Source organism: Bidens hawaiensis, unplaced genomic scaffold (assembly GCF_021521415.1).
Source record: "Bidens hawaiensis isolate Kalapana, Puna unplaced genomic scaffold, B.hawaiensis_p1.1 tig00010126_1, whole genome shotgun sequence".
In the NCBI taxonomy this organism is placed as follows: domain Eukaryota; kingdom Viridiplantae; phylum Streptophyta; class Magnoliopsida; order Asterales; family Asteraceae; genus Bidens; species Bidens hawaiensis.
The window spans coordinates 332,791-342,650 of NW_027491765.1; the positions used below are offsets into that span (position 1 = coordinate 332,791).

At 39.0% G+C, this 9,860-nt stretch overlaps 1 pseudogene; it reads left to right on the forward strand.

Moving 5' to 3' along the window:
- Positions 1 to 1,416: 1,416 nt before the first annotated feature.
- LOC143534296 (ethylene-responsive transcription factor RAP2-4 pseudogene) lies at positions 1,417 to 3,067 on the forward strand (annotated as a pseudogene).
- Positions 3,068 to 9,860: the final 6,793 nt, after the last annotated feature.

Here is a 9,860-nt window from a genome sequence, read left to right on the forward strand (position 1 = left end):
TCATACCGGACTCGGATCCACCACGGACTCCGGCAAGTATGGAGCAAAGACTCGAAAACTCGGATTCCGTGCGGTCAAGAGAGATACATAATGCACTAAAGGAGGATTTGGTCCAACATCTTTGGATGTATCGGCTTTTGTCTGGTGAAAACGATGATCAAAACGAGGGCAACAATGAAGACGATGATGAAGACAACGACGACGATGGCGAAGATGATGAAGACGAAGAGGACGACGACGACGACGCCGCCGAGGGCGAAGACGACGAGGGCGACAACGACGACAAATAGTTTTTTTTTATTTTCATGTAATATTTATTTAATAAAATATTATTGTTATTTGATTATTCTTATTAAAAATTAAAAAAAAAAACAAAAAGTGTAAAAGTGACTGGGCGCCACGTGGCGCATAATGCCTGGGGGTGGAGAGTTATGACTACAATCTGTTTTTGTAAACACCATAACTCTGACTGGGCGCCACGTGGCGCATAATGGCTGGGGGTGAAGAGTTATGACTACACATGGTCTAAGCACCAAAACATTGGAACTTGATATAGCAAACGGAAAATCAACAAAATAAAACTAAAGTCCTCGTAGTTTTTTTTCTTAGAGCATTCACATCCCATCCCCTATAATTATGTGTGGGGAGTTTGTAAATTATATGGTGAATTGTGAGTGATTGTGAGTGTAAATTATAGGGTGAAGAGAGAAATGTAGTGATTTTTGGTAAATTTGAGGAAACATTTGGGGAACATTGTTTGCCCCAATTTATTTTTTAATATTTGTTGGATTGGTTGTGAGTAGAGGAAAGAGAAAACTGTAATGATAAATGTATAAAAAATATTATTTAATTAAAAAGGAGAAAGAAATATAATGTTTTTTAGTGTAATTATAGAGATAGGGATGAAGAATAGAATGAGAATGCTCTTAGAGCATTCTCATCCAACCCCCTTTATTTATGTGAGGGGTGTTTTTATAATTTAGAGAGTGATTTAGGTGTTGTGAGTGAAATATTTTTATATTTTAGAAAATGTAGTGATTTTTCTGTATATTTGAAAAGCTACTGTTTATCTCTTATAATTTTTTAATATATTTTGAAAGTGATTGTGAGTGAAGGAGAGAGAAAAGGTAATGATAAAAGGTATAATAAATATTATTTTATTGAAATGGAGAGAGAAAATGAAGTGAGTTGTAGTGTAATTTTTGGTTTAGAGATAGAGTATAGGATGAGAATGCTCTTATATATATAAGTTACAACAAAATATATAGTTACTTGAACAATGTCATATAGTTACAAGAAAAATAAATAAATAAATATTTAGGTAAGTAAAACTAGGTGCGAACACGGCTTTGGTCAAAGGCATGAGTTAGAAACAAAACTGATATTCAGGCTTTTACCGACACATGTCCCGAGTTAACCGGCACACGTCCATGCCACAAACGCGTTTCTACTTGCCCATTTTGACATTCATTAACCACATCACATCCAACCTAACCACACCACACCCCCTATAAAACCCACCCACCTTCTTCCTCACCATTCACACACTACAAGCACACACTAAAGCACATACTCAAAAACACACACTTTTAAAATCTTTTTTTTTTAATTTTTATTTTTATTCCCCCCCTCTATACTCCCCGCTTCTGTGTATCCCTTTCTGTAAATCATCTGGTCTTTCAACTATTATTAAAATTAACAAATTAATTTGGGTTTGTTTTGTCAAGGATTTAAAAGAGTTTCAAGATTATTACATTATATGAACAAAGAACAAACTTTTTTTTAATTTATTTTTTAATATTGAGAGAGAGTCGGGTGTTTTCAGAATAGAGATCCATCTTTTTTTAACTGGGTTCTATTTCTTTTCACCTTACCTTTTTAGGGGTTGTTTTTTGTTCCCCTAAAATTAAACTTTCTTCTAAAGGGATTTTTATTATTTTTTAAATAAAATCCCATTTTTTTTTCTTGATTTTCCGGGTCTTTTTATTCTTGGGAAATCATCTTTTTGTATTATTTTATCTTATTTTATTTTATTTAAATGGCTTCTACTGCAATGGATTTCTGGAATGATAACGTGTTTCAACAATCCACTTCTGGTGGTGACTTAATGGATGCACTTCTACCTTTTTACAAAAGTGCATCAAATGAATCTTCAAATTACCAAAATACCCTTCCTTATTCTACTTCTTCCACCTCTTACCCATGCCCTTTTTCGTCTTTTCCCCTTCCCCCTTCTACTTCTCACGTCTCCAATATCTATTCACAACCCGGTTTGAACCCGGATTACCTAATCCAAAACCAATTCGAATACAATCAACCCGGTTTACCCGAATTAACCGGACCCTCAATTGGGTCAAACCAATTAACCGAATCCCAATTTTACCCGATTCAAGTTCAACCCACCCAATTTTACCCGGTTTCGGATCTTACACCCGGGTTACAATCCGGGTCGGGTCCTAAACCCGTGAAGCTTTACAGAGGTGTGAGGCAACGCCACTGGGGAAAATGGGTCGCGGAGATCCGATCACCCAAGAGCCGGACCCGGCTTTGGCTGGGTACATTCGACTCAGCCGAAGAAGCCGCGCTGGCTTATGACAAAGCGGCTTACAAGCTGCGTGGAGACTACGCGCGGCTCAACTTCCCGCAGCTTCGTCCTGCCGGCGGCTCGGAACTGACCGACTTTAAGCCGTTACATTCTTCTGTCGTGGCTAAATTGCAATCCATTTGTCAGTGTTTGTCGGAAGGTAAGTCCGTAGACCGGTGTAAGAAGTCCGGTTCACGGCGGTCGAAGAAACCGGAGGTCTTGAAAGTGGAAGTGTCGTTGGAAAACTCATCGACGTCGTCGGAGTTTACGGAGGAATATTTGTCGTTGGAGGAGTTACCGTCGTATGAGATTGACTGGAGTTTGATTTAGTTTTAATGGAAGTTAAAGTAGAGGGTGTGTTTTGTAATTCAGGATGAGTTTGGGGTTTGTTTTGTAATTTAGGGAAGTTGAGTTGAACCAACTGTATTGAGTTTTTGGCAGATACAGAGCTCACCTTTGTAATTTTGTTTTTATTTATTTATTTAGTTTTATTGTTTTTATCACTATTTTTTTTGACAAAGCAATTTCAATGATATTAGGATGATATGAAGTAATGAAACTAGAGAAAATAGAACCAAATTAACTCTTCTTGCAATAAGCAAGACTTTATCCGGGATCTCCTTCAAAACGATGTGTGTGGAGATAGGATATTGGTGAAAATGTTTGCATTCCATTGCTTTCGGATGTATGAAAGTTGTCAAAAAATTCATCTTCCCAGAAAAAGAAGAAAAGCGTAAAGAAAGAAAAACAATCAAATGCTACTAAGACAAGTTAGCATAGTCGATGTGATTGGCCAACCACCTTGCTATGCCCACGTGAAGAGGTAGGTCCCAGCAGAGCCCAGTTGGACCCGTAAGACTCACCTTGAACAGGGACGTCTGCGCAATGACCAACTGCTCCAGCAGGACCCACCATGCTTAAAGAACCTTACGCGCAGTACGCCAGCTGTACCCGCAGGGAAAGCCTCCCAATGGTGAAGTACCCCGCCTGTTCCCGCAGCTGCGGATACAAGCCATCAGGGAAGGCTACCCGCACTAACAGCAAGGCTACACGCACAAGGCATTCGTTACTTCAGTAGTCACATGAAGGAATGAGCAAGGCGGGAACACTCCCGCCTAAATGAGCCAGTCCGTATGCTTCTGGAAGGTCTTTCGTACTATACCTACTAAGGTATGGGCGGAACAGACAATTTGACCAGAGCAGCCCATGAACTAATCACAGGGTGACAGCTCACCGACAACAATACGAGGAGGAGCACCCTCTAGTACTGTTTGTCACTATTAGCCGCTGCCTACTCACCAACCCTTACGAGGGGACGTGCGCAGCCTACAGTTGGTGGAACAGTGCGTAGCCGGCAGTAAAGGAACAGTATACAGCCGACCTTATTACTGTTGGCCGTAACCTATCCACCAACCAGCATGGCATGTGCGTACGTCCACTGTTGGTAGAACAGGAATACTATTCAGCCGGCTGTACCTGCTTGGAAACCTACCTTCGGCTATAAATACTCCAACACCTTGGAATGGTAAGGACATCATCTGATATCTCAATCTTTTATCTAGCAATCTCTTAATATACACTTATATTCAGAGCAATCTAGTCTGATTCTCACGCCAGAGGGTGGTCACAAGGAGGAACCCCCCCTTCTCAGTGACGAGCTTACGGTGTCTGTTTTGCAGGTCCCCTGAAGAACAACCCTCTCTGCTAGACCTCATTCTCGTGGGAAACATTACTTAACCCCAGATTATCTATAATCTGCCCGTGGGTTCACTTAGTGTTTCTTCACCACGGCAACAAACACAACAGCGTGGAAGCCAACGGTGGGCGCTAAGGGATTCTTCGCAAAACCCTTAACTAGGTTGCATGTTGAAAGGTTGATTTATTTTATTAAGTTTTTTATATTTTTCTTTTATTAATTTTAAGTTAATCACTATAACCTTATGAAATGGTATCGTACATCCCAACACACAGGGGTGAACGATAGTTAGGGGCCGGGGCTCCGTTTTTTTGCGCGGTAGTGTAAATTTACCCGGTTTTGTCCGACATTTTTTATATATAGTGTAAGTTTACCCGTTTTCAACCGAAAATTTGATCTCAGCCCCTTCCATTTATGGTTTCTTTAATGTGTATTTTTGTTCGGCCTCCTCGACATATTCGTCCAAGTTTCGCCACTGCCAACACACATATATTTCATATAGTTATTATGTTCAAATTAGTAAAACCATATTTAATTGACCCTCTTAAGTAATATATTTGAAGCACGTTTTCTTATCTAATCTAGCCCAACTAACAAACCTGATATGTATTCTAGCTCTAAATAAGTGGTTTGTGTTTTGCTATGTCGTTTAAGAGCATTCACATCCTATCCCCTAATTTTATGTGAGAAGAGTATGTAAATTATAGGATGAGGTTTTGAGTAGTTGTGAGTGTAAATTATAAGGTGGAGAGAAAAATGTAGTAATTTTTTGTTAATTTGGAGAAACATTTGGGGAATATTGTTTGCCCCTATTTATTTTTTAATATTTGTTGGATTGGTTATGAGTAAAGGAGAGAGAAAAACTGTAATGATAAATGTATAAAAAATATTATTTAATAAAGCTTTTGGATCTTTCTTTGAAAGTTCCTGAAATGGCACAAACTTAACATGATAATAATCATATTTTTTAGTAACATAGTGTTTTAAACTTGTTGGTCCTTTTAACGAGTTTATAACTTGATTACCCCTCAACCCGTTTATTACATGTAAACTCATTTGGCTCATTTAATAAATCATAAATGGGTTATACAAGTTATGAGGTGGTGATTTAAAACAAGATCGGATCATAAGCACTAGAGAAGAAATAACGGTTTTTGTAGATTGTTTGAAAATCCGATATGACATTCTAAGTTGACGTTTTAAAACAAAAACATTTGTGTGCATTTGTTTGCTCTAATTTAACTAAGGAGTGAGTCCACGATCTTCATGTACGACAAAATGAAAGAGTGATAACTGATTTACGTACAAAAAAAACACATAAACACTCAATGTTTACACTAGAAGTATGATATTATAAGATCAACTAGGGTTTATTTAGATACATCAAATAATATTAGAATCTTCCCATTCATTTCATTTTTAACCACTATTTACATCTTTGCTTGAACCATGTACGCAAACAAAAAAAGTTACACTAAAGGTAGGGCTTCAATTAAACAAATTCTGGAATAAGGTTTGCATTAAGCTTGAAGCAAAGTAGATACCCACTAAAAAAAAGATTGTTATCTATCTGATCCTCCACAATCATAATCTAATGGTCATTAGGGACTGATATAATCTAATGGTCATTAGGGACTGATTTAATAGTCCATAGCCCGTTACAAATACCTTGTCCTGGATAGTGATTTATAAACTGAATGTCAGTCCCCATTGTTTGATATCAACAGGGACTAACAATCTGTCTCTGATACGTAAAAAATCATTCCTCGTCCACTGGTACCACGTTATTTCAAGCTCCAAAACATTTCTTTGGTGACTACAAATCCGTCACGGATATTATGATATTTCAATCTCAATGTATAACTTTAAGGATTGAAATCAATCCTCTAAACATATTTATTTCATTTCTTGATCTATTTCTTTTAGAGACTGAGAATGACACTCAAATACCATATCATTTTAGTCCTAAAAATCATAATCAATCGTACATACGAATAAACAATACTTGATCATTTAGAACTTTTAACATAATATTGGATAAATCCACCCATAAACTACAAGAAAATATGTCTTAACTGACATCATAGATCAAGTTGATATTGTCCATTTTGATTAAATATTCATCCGAACCATTTGCTCCATTACTGTTTGTCTAGCTGATGTGTCTTAAAATCCAGAAACTTTCAACTAATAAAAAAGAGACATTTACATGTATCTCTTTCATAAGTTCATTCATTATATACTATTAGACGATATATATTGAAAATATATTCTAGAAGATATATATTGAAAAGGGATTTGTATTTAGTTTATGAAACATTCTAATTTCCTTGTATATGTATAATTTCTCCTCTATATATATGGAGGTTTTCTTTGTATTACAGATCATCAATGAATTGCAATCTTATACAAGTTATCATGGTATAGAGCCAAACATCATATCCTTTTTCCATCTCTGTTTCTTTTTTTTTCTCCCTACCTTTTCTTTCTTTATCGGTTTCGATCGATCGATCACCCATGGGTGACAACTCCAAGCAAACAGGTGAGATATCCGACAATGCTAAAAGCAAACCCCTACACCCGGCTTATTTGGTTACAAATATCCAAACCAAAATCAAAACCTTAGACGGAACCACCATCACATACTCGTCTTGGACGAAACTATTTAAGTTACACGCTAAGGCTTACAAAGTTCTTCAACACATTGAGAATGTCGAAGCTCCGGATCCCACATCCGACACATATGAAGAATGATCCGAACTAGATTCGTTGGTCCTCCAATGGATCTATAACACGATCACGGAAAAAAATCCTTAACCGGATATTAGAAGCCAACACCACTGCTCGGGCCACGTGGGTCAAACTTGAAAGCATCTACTTGAATAATAAACGTGCACGGGCCGCTGCACTTGAGCAACAATTTACCAACCTTCAGTTGACCGCATGCTCGTCAATGCAGGACTATTGCCAAAAACTAAAGGACTTGGCCGATTAACTCGGAGACGTTGATCAACCGGTAAGTGAACCTCGACTCGTCACACAAGTTGTCAACGGTTTACCTCGTGAATACGAGGTTGTAGCAGCCATTATTAACCAGTCTCACGCAACTCGATCTTGAACAAAAATGACAAGCAACCCGTCAACGCTATCAATCAGCCCTCATGGCAACTGGAAATCACATTCAACCAAGGACCCATCAAGGTACTAATCCACGTTTTTATTCTAATAATAATAATGCGGGTCGAGGCGGTCGTGGATACAATTCATACCGAGGTCGTGGCCGAAATCAAAGGGGTCATGGTCGTGGCTACTCGGGAAATCAAAGTCATTCCCACCCATACGGAACCGGGAATTCCCAATCATCAGGTAATCAAATTTGGTCCAATCATGGTTGGCCCAACAATGGCTACAATCCGCCTCCTAGCCCATACCCTACACAACCGGTTCATCCTAATCAGTGGAATAACAATCAACAATGGTCTAACTATCCCAAGTCCACCAACCAGTGTGCTCCACAGATGGGTACAGCAGGCCCGCCTCCCGCTCCAACCCAGCAACCAGTAAACCAGTTCAACCCATCGGCCCCTTCCACTACTGCCCAAACCCAGGTCCAAACTTTGAATTTGCAGGTTTTTCAGAATCTAATGCAACCGATCTTGCTCAAGCCATGGGACAAGTCAATATGGGTCAACAATACTACAACTCATCGGATCCTTGGCATATGGACTCAGGTGCCTCGTCCCATCTCACATCAGACCTAGGTAAAATCTCTTCTCACGCGTCTAATTTATCTGTAAATTCTATATTCGTTGGTAATGGTAATCTCGTTCCCATTTACGGATCCGGTAACACCCTTTTCCCATACAAAACCAAACCTACAAATTAAATAATATTTTGTACACCCCTTCTTTCTGTCCGTAAATTTAATATCGATAATTGGACCTCTATGGAATTTGACCCTTTCGGTTTTACTGTGAAGGATTTAAAGACTGGGGCTCGACTTTCCCGCCTCGATAACACGAGGGAACTTTATCCATTCACTGATCCGGTCATTGCATCCGCCCTCATCAACACCAACGCTCATCAATGGCACAATCGCCTCGGTCACCCGGGCGATCCCATATTATCTTTATTACGTTCTAGTTTATCTATTTCTTGTAATAAACAACTGCACTTACCTTTATGTCATTCTTGGCAAATTTCAAAATACAAACGCATTCTATGAATCCAATTCTATTACTTTTGCTCCGTTTGATATTCTGCACTGTGATTTATGGACCTCACTAATAATAAGTCGGGCTGGCTATAAATATTATATGGTTCTAAGTGATAAATTTTCTCACTTTGTTTGGATTTACCCATTAAAATTCAAATCAGAGTCTTTCACAAATTTCACCAAATTCCACCAGTTTATTCACACCCAATTCAATATTAAAATAAAAAGTTTCCAATGTGATCTTGGTGGTGAATTTGACAATAACGACTTTAAGCAGTTTGCCCACACCCATGGCCTTACCTTTCGTTTTTCTTGCCCTCAAACATCCCAACAAAATGGTCGTGCTGAACGCATGATTCGTCGATTAAATGACATTGTCTGTACTTTACTTAACAATGCTCATTTACCGCCCGTTTTTTAGGTCGAAGCCCTTCATACCGCCTCCTATCTTCACAATATTTTGCCTACTAAACGTTTAAATTTCTCCACCCCACATTTTACCTTATATCATCGTCACCCTACATATGATCATCTTCGTGTCTTCGGATGCATTTGCTACCCGAATACAACCGCTACAAACCCACACAAATTCCATCCTCGATCAATCAAATGCATCTTCCTTGGTTACCCAGCCGATCATCGAGGGTATAGATGCTTTGATCCCATCACTGGTAAAACACACATCTCCCGCCCCCCTATTCCTAACACCTATAATTTCTTAGACGACCCGGTACCTACCCAAACAATGCCTAATTTAGCATTCCCTACCCCGCTTACTGTTCCATTTTCTTCCAGCCCACCTACTTCACCTCCATCCGTTCCCTAACAGTTACCCCACACCAATACCCAACCAACTCAAACCCCACCAGCCCAATCTTCAACCACTGCTCCTACACAATCCATCATCTCCCATACCCAAGACATACCAAATCGCTCGATCGGATCCTAATTGGCGTGACGCTATGATCAACGAATTTCAGGCTTTATAGGTTAATGATACGTGGGAACTGGTTCCACCTCCGGTTAATTATCCTATTATACGTTGCATATGGTTGTTTCGCCACAAGTTTAAGTCTGATGGGTCTCTTGACCGATATAAGGCTCGATTGGTAGTTAATGGTAAATATCAGACAGTGGGGGTCGATTGTGATGACACCTTCAGCCCGGTGGTTAAACCGGAAACGATTCGCACCGTCTTAACCTTGGCGGTGTCAAGATCATGGGAAATTCATCAACTAGACGTTAAAAATGCATTTTTACCTGGAGATTTATAAGAAACTATATTCATGCATCAACCTCTAGGTTTTGTGGACAGCAACCACCCTAATCATTTATGTTGGTTGGATAAATCGTTATATGGCCTC